At 45.2% G+C, this 16,170-nt stretch overlaps 1 protein-coding gene and 3 long non-coding RNA genes across 4 annotated transcripts in view; all 4 read left to right on the top strand.

Annotated features, from left to right (window-relative positions):
* Positions 1 to 16,170, top strand: part of LOC140253804 (uncharacterized) — an 84,005-nt gene that overhangs the window by 66,105 nt on the left and 1,730 nt on the right. The gene's annotated exons all lie outside the window — the stretch shown is intronic.
* Positions 1,908 to 5,518, top strand: LOC140254388 (uncharacterized). Its single transcript, XR_011904185.1, has 3 exons — positions 1,908 to 2,206; positions 2,400 to 2,523; positions 5,364 to 5,518. It is a non-coding gene; the product is annotated as an uncharacterized lncRNA (long non-coding RNA).
* LOC140254386 (uncharacterized) lies at positions 7,539 to 10,318 on the top strand. Its single transcript, XR_011904184.1, has 3 exons — positions 7,539 to 7,634; positions 8,145 to 8,335; positions 9,818 to 10,318. It is a non-coding gene; the product is annotated as an uncharacterized lncRNA (long non-coding RNA).
* On the top strand, positions 13,032 to 14,904 carry LOC140254310 (uncharacterized). The gene is made up of 4 exons (XR_011904139.1): positions 13,032 to 13,808; positions 13,878 to 13,918; positions 14,303 to 14,384; positions 14,640 to 14,904. It is a non-coding gene; the product is annotated as an uncharacterized lncRNA (long non-coding RNA).

Below are 16,170 nucleotides of genomic sequence, written 5' to 3'. Positions count from 1 at the left end.
GTGGTACTGGGCAGGTATGCCTACAGTGATAAGATGGATGTACAGCTGTTTCAGAAGAATGTGAACTGAGATATGCTATCTACAGAATACTTGATGACAGTGATGTGCAACATCTGGATGCCCAATGAAAATCATGGCATGCCCTTTGCAGAGAGCATCTCTGTAGTAAGTAGGCAATGAATCCTGCTAGAATATGTCCAAACAGACCTTTGAGGGAGGATACAGCTTAAGAAAGCAATGTATTTTTACACTTTCAGGTGCAGAAGGTATGTTAATGGATGTGACAGCCTAAGATCTGATCAGTCTTGAATACTGTGTATTCATAAAGACAGGAAATAGATGTTGCTGGATAACCTGCTGCTGCCAGCAAGATACATTTTGAGCACAGAATATTCTGCATGTCTTCTTCCTAAATTAAGAGTACTTAGATAATAAAAAAATTAACTTTTAATTCATGCTGTTTTTGAACACATTTCTCTGTATATGAATTCAGCGGTCCCTGTAAGTATGCCTGGAAGTATTCTGTCTGCAGATCTAGGTGACATCCAAACTTACTGTGCGCTGCTGTAGCTTAAATAGACATGTTTTTTTTTCTCCATTGCAGATTTCCTGGACCATGCTTTGAATAAGAATAGTGCACCTGCATGTATTTAATCAACAGCATGTGTTTAACAGCAAGATCTATGGACAATCATATTGTTTGCACAGTCCAGTTTGCACAGTCCAGTTTGCACAGTCCAGTTTGCACAGTCCAGTTTGCACAGTCCAGTTTGCACAGTCCAGTTTGCACAGTCCAGTTTGCACAGTCCAGTTTGCACAGTCCAGTTTGCACAGTCCAGTTTGCACAGTCCAGTTTGCACAGTCCAGTTTGCACAGTCCAGTTTGCACAGTCCAGTTTGCACAGTCCAGTTTGCACAGTCCAGTTTGCACAGTCCAGTTTGCACAGTCCAGTTTGCACAGTCCAGTTTGCACAGTCCAGTTTGCACAGTCCAGTTTGCACAGTCCAGTTTGCACAGTCCAGTTTGCACAGTCCAGTTTGCACAGTCCAGTTTGCACAGTCCAGTTTGCACAGTCCAGTTTGCACAGTCCAGTTTGCACAGTCCAGTTTGCACAGTCCAGTTTGCACAGTCCAGTTTGCACAGTCCAGTTTGCACAGTCCAGTTTGCACAGTCCAGTTTGCACAGTCCAGTTTGCACAGTCCAGTTTGCACAGTCCAGTTTGCACAGTCCAGTTTGCACAGTCCAGTTTGCACAGTCCAGTTTGCACAGTCCAGTTTGCACAGTCCAGTTTGCACAGTCCAGTTTGCACAGTCCAGTTTGCACAGTCCAGTTTGCACAGTCCAGTTGGCACAGTCCAGTTGGCACAGTCCAGTTGGCACAGTCCAGTTGGCACAGTCCAGTTGGCACAGTCCAGTTGGCACAGTCCAGTCGGCACAGTCCAGTCGGCACAGTCCAGTCGGCACAGTCCAGTCGGCACAGTCTCTGGATTTTGCTATGTGTTTTAATAAAAAGCATCTCTTTATATGTTTGTTGTATTTATGTTTCACATATTGCTAGTTGGTTTTTATATGCTCTTGGGAGAACTTACATAGGTTGATGGAAAAACTTACATTTTGCTGTTTGCAGACAAGAAGTCAGGATGGTGACGGTAACTGAGCATAAAGGATACTGATGTATCAACACAAGATTGTTTCCAAAGCTTTTTACTGAAACTCTATTGATTGTTAATCTCGTTGCTACAATGAAAGCGAATGTAGCCAAGGGCAGAATGAAAGGCGTTCGGCTTTCCGTTACCTGGCTGCTGCGAGTCGTTCCTGCCACTGGGGGGCGGGGGTGAAGCCGAGCTCTGTGGCTCCAGGGGTGTCGTCCACCCGCCTGAAATCAGGTCGTGGGTACGTGAGCGTTTGTGCTCTGCTGGCAGCCTGCGTGGGGTGACCGCCCCGTTAGCGGGCTGCGTTTCTGGGTGCCCCGGACTGGAGGGAGAAGGAGCCTCCCTCGGCCGTAGGGACGGGGGCTGCCCTGTAAGCCAGGGAGAAGCTGCCCCGGGGTCCCAGGCCCTTTGCAACGGAGGCGGTGGCTGGGGGTCCCTGTAAGCAGGGAAGCTGTCTTTTGGCCGCTGCTTTCTGTATGTCCGGCACCATTTGCCCGGTCTGCCCGCCTCTGCGATCCCCCGCAGCACCGGCTGTAGTCCAGAGTGAGTCAGTGAGGTGAGAAAAGCTGCTCAAAGCGGGTTTTGCCGGGGTGAATTGGGTTGGGGGGGGAATGAGGGGGGAATGCAAGGCCTTCCTTGGCTGGGTGGTTGCGTGACCCGTTCGCTTTTTGACGTCGGGTTTCCCTTTTCCTTCTGTTGTTGGGACTTGCCGCTCCGCGGGTCTGACGGTGTCGCCGCTGATGTTTCAGGAGCTGCTGCGGAAGAAAGAAGAAGCGGCGCGGAGGACCTGGCCGGCAGGAGCGAGCACAAAGCGTTTGCTGTCGATTATCGATCTCCTCGACTTACCTTTTGTCCTTGGAAGCCTCGGTTCAAGTAAGTGTTTTGCTCTTTTTAGCTCCTTATTGCCACCATATACCTTTGAGAATAGAATTTATTTTCATGTTTTCTTCCAGCGACGTTTGCTTTTAATCTCTGGCGTGCACTGAGTTTTAGTTTTAAATGACGTCTCTGGTTCTTTGAAACGTCTTTCCTACTGTTTGAACTGCCAGCTACACATTAGTTTCCTTTCTGCACCCGTAAGGAAAATCCTTTTATTGGAGCTGTGGGTTATACTGGCTTGTTTTTTAGTTAGTAGTCGTGACTGATATGGCACAGCTCTTCCCTTAATCTCGCCCACGTCCTCTGTCAGGCGGGGTCTGGTTTAGATTTTCAGTGAAGTACGTTGCCTCACTTCCAGGAGCACTTTGGCTGAGCTTTTCTTCCGTTGCAGTTTGTCAGCGCTGTCTGCCAAAGCTAGATATTGATTTGGATTTATGGGATGAATTGGGTACTCGGGGGTAATTATATTTGCCTGGTTCCCCATCTACTGTTTGTGTCGTTTTCTCTTCTGGTGCTTTATCCTTCCTTTCTTTGAACGTGATTTTATTGGACTTCATGCATTAATGTGTCCCTGATCAGTGGGCCTGTGTGATTGCGTGACTGTTTCAGAAATGAATCCCATTGTCTGATTCAGTTCGTCCTGGGGTGTCGAGTCACCGGAAGGCTTGCTTTGTAGGGCCCGGGACAGTATTTTGGGCAGTAGCCACGTGCACGGGGTCTGTTTCCAGCGATCCAGTGGTTGTAAGTGTGTGGTGTTTGGGTGGCCAACGGCTATAATCTTTTCGCATATCTCATAGCTTGTTTAATGCTAAAAGTCAGTCTATTTCTTTCTCCACCCATTTTTGTTGTGACATTGTTCCTCCTTTGTCTTATCTTATGAGCTCTCCTTGTTAAATGTTTTGGCTTTTTGGGCATTTTTTCTTTTTGCTTATAGGGGACAACAGTTACAGGCACCGGTTGTTTGGTTGGACTGTGAGACTTAGAGTGATTGGAGTGACCTCAAGGCTAGATGTGCGCTTTGTGGCAATGCCTGCACCCTTTAGAAGTGTTGCTGTACCCACAGGTCCGTCACACAGCTCGAAGCAATCGCGAGGCCTGTCATAGGGAGCAGAGCAGCTGCAGGACTTGTTGCAAGGCTTGGAGCAGCAACAGGGCCCGTCACAGGAGCTGGAGCAACCACAGGGCTGTAAATGCTGCAACCTGGCTGTTCTTCAACGTTGGGTAATCCTGCTTTGGTTTCAGTTTTTGGAACTGCGATTAAATTCACTTGTATCTATTATTAGATAATATAAGTGAGTTAGAAGGTGCGGAAATCTAGATATCAGTACTCAGTGCTTGTGCCTGTTGTCTAATGTACTCAATATTTTTAGAAAGAAGAATTTTAAAAAGTGTTAGCTTGCCAAATAAATGAAAAAAAAAGAAATCAGGTTCCAAACTAGGGATGTCAGAAGGGCCCCAGTTTCCATTTATCTCATGTATTTATGGAACAGATAACTCTTCTAAATGAAGCTTATTAAGCAGTCTTTCAGTGTTGTTGTACTTGACACGTATCCTCTCAAACGGTTTATAGACAGTGCTTGTCAAAAGTCAGAAGGAACTTTCTCTTACATCCTCCCGTCTGTACAATAAAAGATGAGGGAAGGTGGAAAAACATCTTCAGTTCCTTGTGTGTCTGAGGTATGTTGCACCGGGAGTTGAGAAGGCAAAGTCCTTGCTGTTGTTCTCCTGTATATGTTTAGAAAGCCATAAGGGATCATTAAATTAGAGCTAGTGATAGGTTTTTAAATTCCAGATGGGAATGGTTTTGTTCATTTGATCGGATGCTATGCATATCAGAGATCAGGGATCTCTGGTATTTTTTGGGGAATCTTAATAATTGCATCAGCGCTGAGGCTTCTCTTCAGCACGTAGCCGTATGGGTTTTCTGTTTTGGTTTGTTTTGTTTTAGTTTTAAAGTATTGGGTTTATTCTTTGTTCAGCACATACACAAGATTAATGTTGTCTTTTTTCTGTTTCTGTGGAAATTATGACCTGGAAGTGACCAACACCACACAGCAGTGACAAATTCCCTGCAGTTACAAAGTAACCACACAAATTGATTTGGTGCTGTGATTGGATTCAGCCATTTTGTATCTCCATCTGCTTTAGTATTTTTGATCCTTTTAAGCTCCTGGTCTAGGTTATTCTGTTCCAAATATATATATATATATATATATATATATTCCATATATATAGTCAAATTAGAGATTTAGTGTCTGCTTTAATTCCAGTTTCTTTGTTCATTCCACCTATGTCTTTCAGTGTACTTCAGCTGTCATGTATGTGTTGCAAAACTTGAAGTGTGTAAGGAGCAAATCTGGCCATTAGGTTTACATACCACGTAGCGATGTTGCTCTGGACAGTGGGTGTGGGGAAAAATAAAGCATAAGCTTGGGAACTTATACTATTGAGGAAAATCTTTCCATCTTCATGTGAGTTTTATTTCAGATAACTGGGCTGTAGAGAGTAAGAAGCTGAGCTACCAGCTTTGGGTTCTGTAAAGTTTATCGCAGGAAGAGGATAAGAAATGTTAAGGCATTGGTTGGGGTTGATTAAACATGTCAGCAAAATGGAGGAGAAGCGTGCAAAACCCAGTATTGCGAGCTCATGTTAGATAATGCGATAGATAAAAATCATTTCAGGTCTGTATCCCAGCTACTAAAAGCGCTCTTGTTTTAGTTTTGCAAGAATGTGGTATAAAGGCATAGAGACTTCTACTTTTGGGAGGGATAAGCTGAATACAACAGGAAATTATGCATTACTTATTTCTTATGTCATATTTTTGTTTTGAACAGGAATTAAATACTGTAGAGGAAACGCTAAGTCAGGGCCCAACACAGTGACGGACCACCTGGTGGGAAGGCAGGGCCAACCCAGGGGAGCCCAGGCATGCACAGTGCAGCTAAATGTCTGGAAGGACTAGAGCCGGGATCCACCCCTTCCTAGCTGTCATTTAAGGGTTGGCAGCCAAGGTGAGCGTACCTTGCTGGAGATTCCAGCGTACCTGTGGTTTGCTGAAGGTGAGCAGTTCCTTTTCTTTCTGTATCCTCTGCTTTTGTGTTTGAGCAAGTCCACATTTGCTGCAGCCTGCTTTTTTGGTGCTCTGTTGTCACTGCTGTGCTTTCTATTCTGTTATGAGTTTATGTGCAGTTTTTATGTCAACCTGAGTTTCAAGTCAGCTTTGGCCCTCTTTATTTCCAGCTGAAAAGCATTAAAAAGGCTGAATAAATATTTAAGTGTGTTCAACTTCAGTCTGTGCTGAATTGATTTAAATTACTGAGGCTAATTGCTTCTGTACTGAGTTTATGTTGCACGGCAATTTTGGAGTAACTCGGTTAAAATACCTTATGGGTAAAAGCTTTTTTGCAATCAATATCCTTTAGTGAGAAACTAAGTGCTTGAAGAGTCTGTTTTCCCGTGAAGTAGAAGTCTGTTTCTGATTTGCAGTCAGATTTTCATCTCTGTATTTTTGGGTAAATTGTTTTAGCTTTTTAGTCAGTTATGGAAGAAAAAATGTTGTCCCGCTGCGTGTTCTATGGAAGTACCTGAGGACGTTTTCTGTCTCTTTGTAACTCTTTTGTGTGTGTTTTTTTTCTCTCCCTAACAAAAACAGGATGTGAATCTGATACTGAAATACTGCCTGCAGTAGAAGGAGATAACCTGGATCCCTTCTATCAGAAACTGTTGTCAGAGGATGCTGTTGTAGCTGCCATCTGCAGAGTAAGTGTTTTACCAGCCTTATTTAGAAATAAGCGAACACATGGGCTTCTTCACCTGCTTTCTGATTATTCCTCCATTTTGCCCCGTTGCCTTTTTGACAGTAGTGATCTTATTGGTGTTCCTGGCTGGAACTAATAACAGACATAATTTGAGTGCCTATACGTAGTTGCTATTTTACGCACCCTGCCTTGTGAATAATTCCTATTTGTTCTTGGAAATTATTTGTGCAGAGGGTATGATGTGCTTTTATACAAGTTAATCTCCATAATTAATTATTGCTATGTCTACTAAATTTTCCTGAATTCTTCTTCACACGGCAGAGCAGAGCTTAGTGGAGATTAAGATCAGCTGAGAATCTTCTGACAACATATTTATACACATGAGAAAGTACGTACTTGTAGTACAGCAATTTTAACCAACAGAGCTAAGACGGTACAACTTTGCCCGCGTAGTTTGTCCCTCTGTATATCTTAAGTCTTGTTTGTGTGGGCTTGCTGAAGGCTTACTGCATAGTAAACAAGTCTATAGAATCTTGCAGTTTGTCTGAGAATCTCTGTTGATGACCCACGAGAGGGACAGAATTACTCCCTCAACTACTAGATTCTTCCAGTATTCTTCCTCTGCAAGCTCTAACTAAGTAATTTTTCACAGAAAACAAGGTGACCTAATTTATGTAATGATTAAATGTACCCAAATGAAAATTAAAGGTTATAATGATATGAAAATAACAAGCCAGTAGGTTTCTGAAAAGTAGCTTTGGAAGAATGTACTGTTTTATTTCCAGCAGCTCTAAACTATGTTTATGTTACGTCTCCTTTTCTGGAGATATTCAAGTCCTGCTTGGATGCCTACCTGCACGACCTGGTGTAGGGAACCTGCTTTGGCAGGGGGTTTGGACTCGATGATCTCTAGAGGTCCCTTCCAACCCCTACAATTCTGTGATTCTGTGAAACTACCGGAATCTGATAGACAAATAGTTTCATGTTTTCATTTCAATGAAAAAATAAATGATCTTCCAACCTCCTTCTCCAGGGAAGAGAGGAAGGGAAAAATAACCTGGATTTGGTAGTGTTTTTAGTGAAATCATTATCCTTTGAACTTTGGGTTGGAAACACCAAACTTGTCTGTTTCCTGTGTTTGGTGCAGAGATCAAATGTAATGTCTAGATAAAGGAGGATGTTGTGATTGTGTTAGAATGAAATATATTTACATCTTATCTCATTCTGTCCTCTCCATTGTCTTGTGGGTAGATGTGGCGAGATAATGCAGTTCTGCACAGCATTTTGTACACAGTACAGACACAGATGTCCTGAGCGTTTCTAATATTCACCTCATCCACCAGACCGGTAAGTATCCGTGATGTACTTATTGACATTTTAGTAATCAAAGCCAGAATTTTATGAACTGCCGTGGCATGTTATTTGTGAAAATAGAGTCGGTTTTTTTGCTTTTTGCAGCACTCCTGCAAGCACGGAACACTGCTGTGTGACCGTGTATTCTGAGCAGCCGGAAGTTCTTACCAGTCAGAACTATATCAACATTTTTTTGATGCTAAAGTGATGTTCTTTTTAGTATTTATGTGCAGTTCTATATTGTATGGCACATTGTTTTAAGTGCATGTCATGATTTAAAATGCCACAATACATGCAAATATTGACTTGTAATTGTTTTCTGTCTGAGGCTTGTTTCACATTTTGCACCTTTGAAAGACTTGTGGGAATGGGATCTTCCTTCAGTTGTTTGTTATTTATAGAATGCCAAAAACCTTTTTCTCTCTCAAGCACTGTTGCTTTTATTGCTGATGAAGCCTCATATCGCTTCAGTGACTCACAAGAAACTTGTGATGTTCTTTTCAGAGATCTGTCGGCCTCACCTATATCCTCCTGGAAGCTACGCTAGGGCACATGGAAGAGAGGGAGGTGACAGGTGACAACTAGCGTGGCTTCACCAGGGATGGATCCTGTCTTAACAATTTACTGGCCTTTCTTTCTATGATGGACTAAATGGACCAGAGAAGAGTCGCTGATATTAACTATCCGGATTTTTGGTAAGGCTTTTAACACTGTCCCCCACAGTATCCTTCTCTCCAAATGGCAAAGGTAAAGATTTGATGGCTGGACCATTTCGTGAATGAAGAAAATGAGTCACTGCCTGAAGGTGATGAGTGGTTTCCCTCACTGGGCAGTATTGGTACCAATGCTTTTCAGTGTTTTCGTCAGTGGAATGAAGAGTACCCACAGCAGGACAGCAGATGGCACCTTGCTGTTCAGTGTGGATAAGAGGTTTGAGTGGCAGGATGTGATGCTAGGACACCTAGACGAGCTCAAGCAGCGGGCCTTGTAGAATGTCCACAAACTCATTTTCAGGATCTGCCACCCAGATGCCCCAGCTTCAACGTTTCCCACTACCAATAGAAGCTGGGGGATGGGGGAGTTGGATGTGAGCCAGCAACAGGCCCTTGCAGCCCAAGAAACCAACGGTATCCTGGGCTTCAGTTAAAAGGTACTTTTGGAAATTCATCAAAAGCAAACAAGCAACAAAGGGTTTTGATGAAGGGTTTTTTGGTGAATGATATCTTGTAAGAAACAATTAAGTTAGACAGAGGCTTCACTTCATTCCCACTTCTGATTGCCTCTGATTTGACTATTGTATTATAGATTCTTAGTTCTGTGGAAACTCAAAATGTGCCTGCCAAACAAAACATAGGATAGATCATGCTGGCTACTTTACCTCCAATCCATTTTACCGTGAAATGGTTTTAAACATTTAAGCACTATGAACACTTCTGAGTCATTATTTTTTCTTCAAAGAAATCGACCTTAGTATTTTTCATGTTTAACGTTTTGCCCTGTGCTCATCACATGCTATGACAAAACAAATCTAAGAAGTGGGAATGTTATTTCTTTGGAAAGGGGCCATTTTAATTATTTTTAGGTCTGCTAGAGCTTCCAATAAATGTTGGGAACATGGCAGTTGTTTCACCTGCAAAAACATGAATAGCACTGTTATTTATGTATTTATTTTATGTTCTTTGCCCTGTCATGATCTGCCTGCTCAGCAGGGGGAAATCTATTGAAATACTGGAAGGCCATAGTGATATCTTTCGTCAAGCCTTGTGTTCTCCAAGCTGCAGAAGGCCAGCTCCTTCAAACTTTCTTCACAGGAGAGGTGCTCCAGCTCTCTGAGCATCTTTGTGGCCCTCTGGGTGACGGGTCTTCTAGTTCTGATAGAACTTTCCTGGGTGGAATAAGCAAGCTGTTGTATTTCTAAATAGACAGACGTGGGTTTGAAAGGGTTAGTAAAGGTCTGCATAATCTGTTTAATTTATGATTAATCATTCTTATGATATGAGAACATTTTTATGATTAACATCTGCTAGAAGTGGGTCTAGCGACCCTATTGTCTATCTTTTCTGGGTGTAGTCAGCAAAGGTAGTAGCTGTAGAATTGATTTTTATCTTGCTGTATTGTTAGCCCTACCTGTGTTGGTCTGCTTGTGCCCGTAGCTCCTTCTTTCCCTGCTTTTCCAGCACTTCAAACTATCCTTGGAATAAGAAACAGTTCTAAGAATCAAGTCCAAGTTGCAAATTCAGCGCCGTTGTTGAAGAGCACCAACGCTGAAGCTCGTCGTTTTCTACAGGGCTCTCTTGCTCCAGTTCTGGCAACTAAAGACTGACTGTAAGCTTGATAAGCAGCCGGACGCAAGTTATGCACCCTATAATGTGTTCAAAGCCTCTCGTGCAGTAACGCTTCAGTTTCTTTGTAACCATAAGGCCACAGTTTTTTCACTTTTTAATGAATTGTGTTTTTGAGAACTGTGGTTGGTAGGTGTTTGTCTGCCGCTTGCCCGCTATTATGTAAAGCAACTTGTATTGTGTTACTTGTATGTTCTTGGAAACAATTTCTTGGAAATGATTGTGCACTGAGCATTGTATTAGTGATTTCAGCGAGTTGTTAATTGTTAATGCTTGGAAGACTAAGTAAGATCACCCCTAGGACATGAGTACTATTGCTTCTTTGTATATGTAACAGTATTGGGCTGATACAAACTATCTGACCAAAGTGAAATAATGTTTCCTTTGCTGCGAGAAAAAAAAATGGTTGTAGAGCTTTCAAGGGAGACACTTAACTTGTATCCTATGGATTATCAATGCTGTGTTTATGGAGCAAACATTAAATTGTTACTAACAGTAACCTGTTTGAAAACTTAACTGAGCAGTGGCATTCTTTGTCTTTCTGCGTTCCCTTCTGTTTGCAGATAAATATATATCAATAACCCACAGAGCATCACAGAAGCGTTCTGCTGAGAGAACACGTTAGACAGATTGTATCTCAGAAACTAAATGCAGTTTTTTGTCTAGACTTTATAAGCAGAACAAAGAATGTGGCCGCTGGAGCTTTGCTCATCCTTTCCAGCAAGCACAGACACATTTCCCTTGAAACAGAAAAGCACAGAGGGCAGAAAAGCAGGCCATTTAAACTTTTGTTCACTGAGATTATTTTCAGGCAGAACAATCCTTCACGATTGCAGTGTAACACCATATCTGTAATTAGGAAAACTTTCTGGTTTTGAAATCTGTTGCAATTGGTCTCAGTATGGCTGAGTGTGCAGCTAAACACCTCAAATCCTTCCTATCCTTCAAGCTACCTTCAGTTTTCAGAATGTTTCAGCTCTGAGATTCTGTTTGAAGTTTTCCCGTAGGGTTTCACCTGGGATCATTTATCTGGCAGTAACAAGAACCTGGCAGTTCCGATGGCCTGACCTCTGAGGTACGAGGCAGCTTCAACTGGGGAAACTCCAGGGCAGCAGCACGTCCTGGTGAAAAACACTCACTGTAACGAGCTTTTTGTCACTAGATTGTCAGTGCTCATAAAGTACGCTCAGGGTTTATGCATTTTACTGTTCAATACTGAAATAAAAAACGATACTTCAAATTCTGATATTAAAGTAGGAGCACGAGGATGAAAATCCAGGGAGCTGCATGGAAGCATCGGAATGGAACATGAGAAAGTACACCTCAGAATTATTCCTTTAGATTTAAGTGTACCTGGTAAACTAGTCTGTATTCAGCAAGGTGATTAAAGCCCATCTGATACCTGCACATATTTCTGCCTGTTCTCTTACTCAGAACTCCAGCCCCCATCCGGAACAAACGAAGCTACAGTGTTACATCACACACCAAATTTCAAGCGGTGATAAATGGGGGAGTCGAGTAGCTGTATTGTAAACACCACAATTATCGGGGGTTCATTTTCTTTTGTATTTTCCCTCCATCATTCCCATACTACTGGATCTGTGGAAACTGAATTAATGATTTTACATTTTAAAAGATCTCTTGGGTATAAGTTATCACATTTACAATATCTATATATTCTTTCAGAATTTTATTGAAATTACAAGCAAGACTAGCTTGATATGTTACAAATTGGCTTTCTCTTCCTTTTGCATTTCAATTATGTCTGCCAAAGCTATTTAAAGCCTTTCAGTACACTACTTAAAGGAGCTCTTGGAGAAAAATCTCTCGCAGTTTTCCAGTGCCAAAAACACCACTCATGTCATTACTGGGGAAGTTTTCTGGGTGCTGCCCTGTAGGGGATATTGTATTTCAGCATATATCCAGGGTACGTGAAGTAATTCAGAACAGCAGAGGTCAGATTCCAGCAACTGCCCTATTCTGCTCAGCCCCATTCCAGGAGCACAGGTGGCTCTACTAAGGGAAGCGATCTGCAGTTATGTTACACCCAGGTCAAGTTTAAAGAGCGCTAACAGTTCATCGCGAATCGCTGCCCGAGTGCGGTGAAATTCCCCCAGACGGCTGAACACAGCTCCCACCTTTGAAGAACAACTGTATTACTTTTCAGCTGTACCATTTCTGCTCGCTCAATTACTATTTAATCAATTGTTCTGGGAAAAAATAATTAAAGAAATCAAATAATAATAATAATAATTAAAAAAATAACCTATTGTCTCGCTTGAGCCAATTGCTATGAACAAGCTATTATTTTTGGGGGCGTTATGATAAAATCTCCTAAGTTGTCTTCCTGGTTTATTTTTAACCTAATTTAATGTGTATGGATTACAAACACAAAATCATACTTCATCAGTGCACCTGCTACTTTTCACCAGGCGGAATCGGCCTCTTTCTGCAGTTCAGGTACGAATCAATAAGAACCTTTGTGCATTTTCTTCAAAGAAAAAGTGACCGAACTAGGCCAGAAAAAAATGGAGCAGGTTACAGAAGGCCGGAGGAGCCCATTCCACTGGAATCGCTGCAGCTCCAGCGGCTTCACATCGCCTGTTGGTTTGCAAGCACGAAGCGGTTGGGGAAGAACACAGTGGTGACCGCTTTGGGCCTCTCGTTCAGAATCTGTAACCCAGGACATGTTCGCTTTGAGCACACGCACCCATTTGCAGGCAGTAGGTTCGGAAAGCGAGAGATGTCTGTTATTTATACGTTTATAAGCCAAGGAGTTGTATGTGCCAGTACCCAACCGCTGTAGTTCACAACTACATTAACTGATGGCTTTGTCAGGAAACCAGCAGGCAAAGGTTTCCTCCCGCCACCCCCAAAACATCCAGATTTCCAATTAAGAACAAGACTGAAAAGCAAAGCGAGTTTAATCACTGAAGTCTTTACACAGTACCGGTGTCCTTGGAGAGGACTGAACTCTTTCCGAAAGCGTTCCTACCCATGTATGCGTCTCATCAATGTAACCCCAATAAGCACCGTACAGAGCCGTTCATAAAGCTGTGCTGCAAATGTCCTTCATCAGCTATTCTGTCAGGCACATCATTAACCCCTGCAGGAGTTTGCCACATCCCTGCTCCCATATTTCCACCTCCACCTTTAGTTTTTTTTCCTCAGTCAGGTACAAAGTTGTTACATATTTAACAAACTTTTTTTGTTGTTGTTTTTTGGGGTTTGTTTGGTTTTTTGTTTTGTTGTTGTTGTTGTTTTTAGTGTGGTTTTTTTTTTTTCTCCTTTTTTTTTTCTTTGGATGAGGGCCAAGAGAAAGCGTGGCAGAGACAGAAAGCGGACAGCAGGGGACTCTGGAGACCGTTAATGCCGGGGACGTTCTTAGGAAGGGTGTCTCGTGAGACGCAAAGCGATCCGTTCCAGTTTGACACAATTATTTAATTGATTTATGAATCCGTCAAAGAGGCGAGAAGGGGAAGCGCGTACTAAGCTGTCATTTACAGAAACGTCATCTCAGCCCCTAATTCAGATCTCGGGTTCACGTGTCAAACTGTCACGTCCCCGGGCCGACCGTAACGAGCCCCAGCTGCGCTAACGAGGCGGCGAGCGTCAGGCGGGGCCGCGACCGCTCCGGCGCAGCTGCGGCGGCCCGGGAGCGGCTGCGGTTCGTCGGCAGCCCGGGGGCGGAACCGCGCCGACGCCTCTTAAGCTCCGCCTGAGGCCGCCGGTAGCCACGAGGGATCAGACAGGAATCAGCATTACGAGGAGCCGGAGCGGGTGGCGTTTCTTCGTCCGGTCGTCGCGTCGGTGAGGCCGAAAGGCGGTAGGTGGGGCTGTTTTTTTACGCGTGTTTTTGGGCTTGGTTGTGATGTTTTTCGTTGTTTCGTTTCAGGCTGCTGCCGGACCTTTCGCGTCGAGGATCGGCCCTGACCGGTGAGTCGTTCTATTAGAACCGGAGCCGCGGAGACGGCGCGCTTCGGAGCCGTCCGGGGCCCGGCTTCCCCGACGGGAGATCGCCGGGCTTTCGCCGCGCTCCGTTCGGGGCAGACGCGGGGTCCCTGCTGTGCTTCTGGGAGCCGGCGCGGCGTCGCCGTCCGGCCGCCGTCACCTTTTCGGAGGGAGCCGCCGCTCGGTTTTCCGAGTCGCAGCGCAGTCCCGCCGCGTTCTCGGTCCGTCCCGAGTTTTTGAGCGGCTTTCTCGCATCCTTCCTTTTTGTCGAGCCGGAGCGAGCGGGACGGGGCCGTGTTCCTGCGGCCTCGGTGCCGCCGGAAGTAAGAAGCGACGGCGAGAGCCGCTTAAACGGAATCTTTTTCGCAGATCGACCGAGGGTCGCGGCGGAGACTCCTTTATGCCGGAATTGCTGAGGCGGTGGAAGCCTTGAGCCTTTAGAGGCTAACAGGTATGTCTTTTTTGTTTTGTTTTTGTAGTAATCTCGCAGGTCCGCCGTTCGACCGCTTCTATTTCCTCGCCTTTAGTTAGGCGCGGCGGTCGGGTTCCGTCCCGGCGTTTCGGAAGGGCCGGCGCGGTACCGCCGCCGGACGAGCCCGGGCGGAGAGGGACCCCGGGGCGGCCTCGCCCCTTCGGCCGGCTTTTTGGGCGCATCGGTCCGTCTCGCTTTCGGGGACGGGATCGTGTATTCTCTCCTTTTGTGTAGTTTCAGGAGCGTCGTCTCATTCTCCACACGGAGACGCGGCTGGACAGGAACGCTGTCGTGGAGGGCTCACAGATTTTTACAGGAATACGTTCCGGGGACAAGGCGGCGGAGTCGGTGTTGTGGCGAGAGTTCCTCGAGGGGCTCGAGCGGCCGGTCCGCGTGGGTTTCATTGCCCAGGGTCGTCCGTCGCAGGCCGGGACCGAGAAGCGTGGAAATGGGCGTGCACGCATCCAAAAGGAGCTTCTCAACTTCAGTCGTTTGTTCTAGCTGTACGTTTGTACGTCCCTGCTAGTTGTCAGGAAAGTGAAATGTACCTTTGCAGGAGGTTCGGTCAGCGAGTCTAACACTAAAATTTTTGTGCAGGTGACAGGAGACCGGGAGGAGCGCGAGTTCTCCGGAGCTCGTCTTCAATTGCGAGTAAGTGACGGGAGTAACCTGAACAAAGGGAGCTGGGGTGAGTGATTTGCAGGTAGTTTTTTACTCAACGAATCATTTTATTTTTGCAAGGGACTGGAGGACTGCAGGGTAAAGACGATCGGCGCAGCTTTTGGGAAACGTGAGAAGGACGGCCGGCAGAACTACAGGTTTTCACTCTCCAGACAGGTTGTGGAGTCGTGTGGTCCCGGGATACTCAAGTTGGGCCCGCAGCATTCGCAATGAAATAACCATCACAAAGCCACGGAAGCAAGGGAGATGAACAGCAGGATTTTCTTTCACATCGGCAAGGAGATGAACAGCAATATTTTCTGTTCACATCGGCAAGGGAGCCGAACAGCAGGATTTTTTTCACATCGCGTTCTGTAGCGGAGCATCGGCTTCGACAGGGAGGACGGAGGGGAGCGAGCCGTCAGACGAGAAGGTCGGCCACCCGGAAGCCCGTCGGGATGAGGATACGGCGTCACCAGGTAGGGGCTGTGTTTTTTCTACTCTTTTTTTGGAGGAAGGTGGAGCGGTTTCAGTCGTGCGAGTTGTTAGAGGATTAGGGTTAATGGAGAGAGGGTTGAGAAATATTGGTGTGGTTGTCCTGTAAGGGTTTTGTAGTGTGAGGTGCTATGTCTTAGAGCTGTTTAGTTTTGTCAGGTTCTAGTGCAGCTGGTGCGTCTGTCGATGCCGTGGCTGGCGGGCAAAGGCAGGAGAAAGGTCGTGCCAGAGTGTCTAGCGGGCTGTTTTTTGGGGTTCAGCAGACGGTCTGTTGGAGGTTAGCACTGCGGTGAGGGGGTTGTTTTTCTGTTGCCGTTTGGCCATAGTTAGTGGTTATGGTGGAATGTTTGTTCATGTTGCCGCAGGGAGTTGCAATGGGCACGGTGGCAGGGGGCGAGTCGGGCGGCTCCTTCGGATCAGGTCTAGGGGCTCGCATAGGTTGGCGTTGTGTTCTTTTGTGCTGTTTCTGTTAGTGCGGAGCCTGATGTCTGGAAGGCAGGGAAGCTCGGTTGAGGCGTGTAGCATCGGCAACTTGTGCAGTTTTTGGTGTATGTATGTTTTTTGTGTGGTTCGGAGGCTAGAGTTTGTAGTGTTGTTTGTGCTTCATTAG

Source organism: Excalfactoria chinensis, chromosome 6 (genome assembly GCF_039878825.1).
Source record: "Excalfactoria chinensis isolate bCotChi1 chromosome 6, bCotChi1.hap2, whole genome shotgun sequence".
NCBI classification, from domain to species: Eukaryota; Metazoa; Chordata; class Aves; order Galliformes; family Phasianidae; genus Excalfactoria; species Excalfactoria chinensis.
The sequence above is the reverse complement of the archived record's forward strand: the minus strand, read 5'-3'. Positions and strand labels throughout refer to the sequence as shown.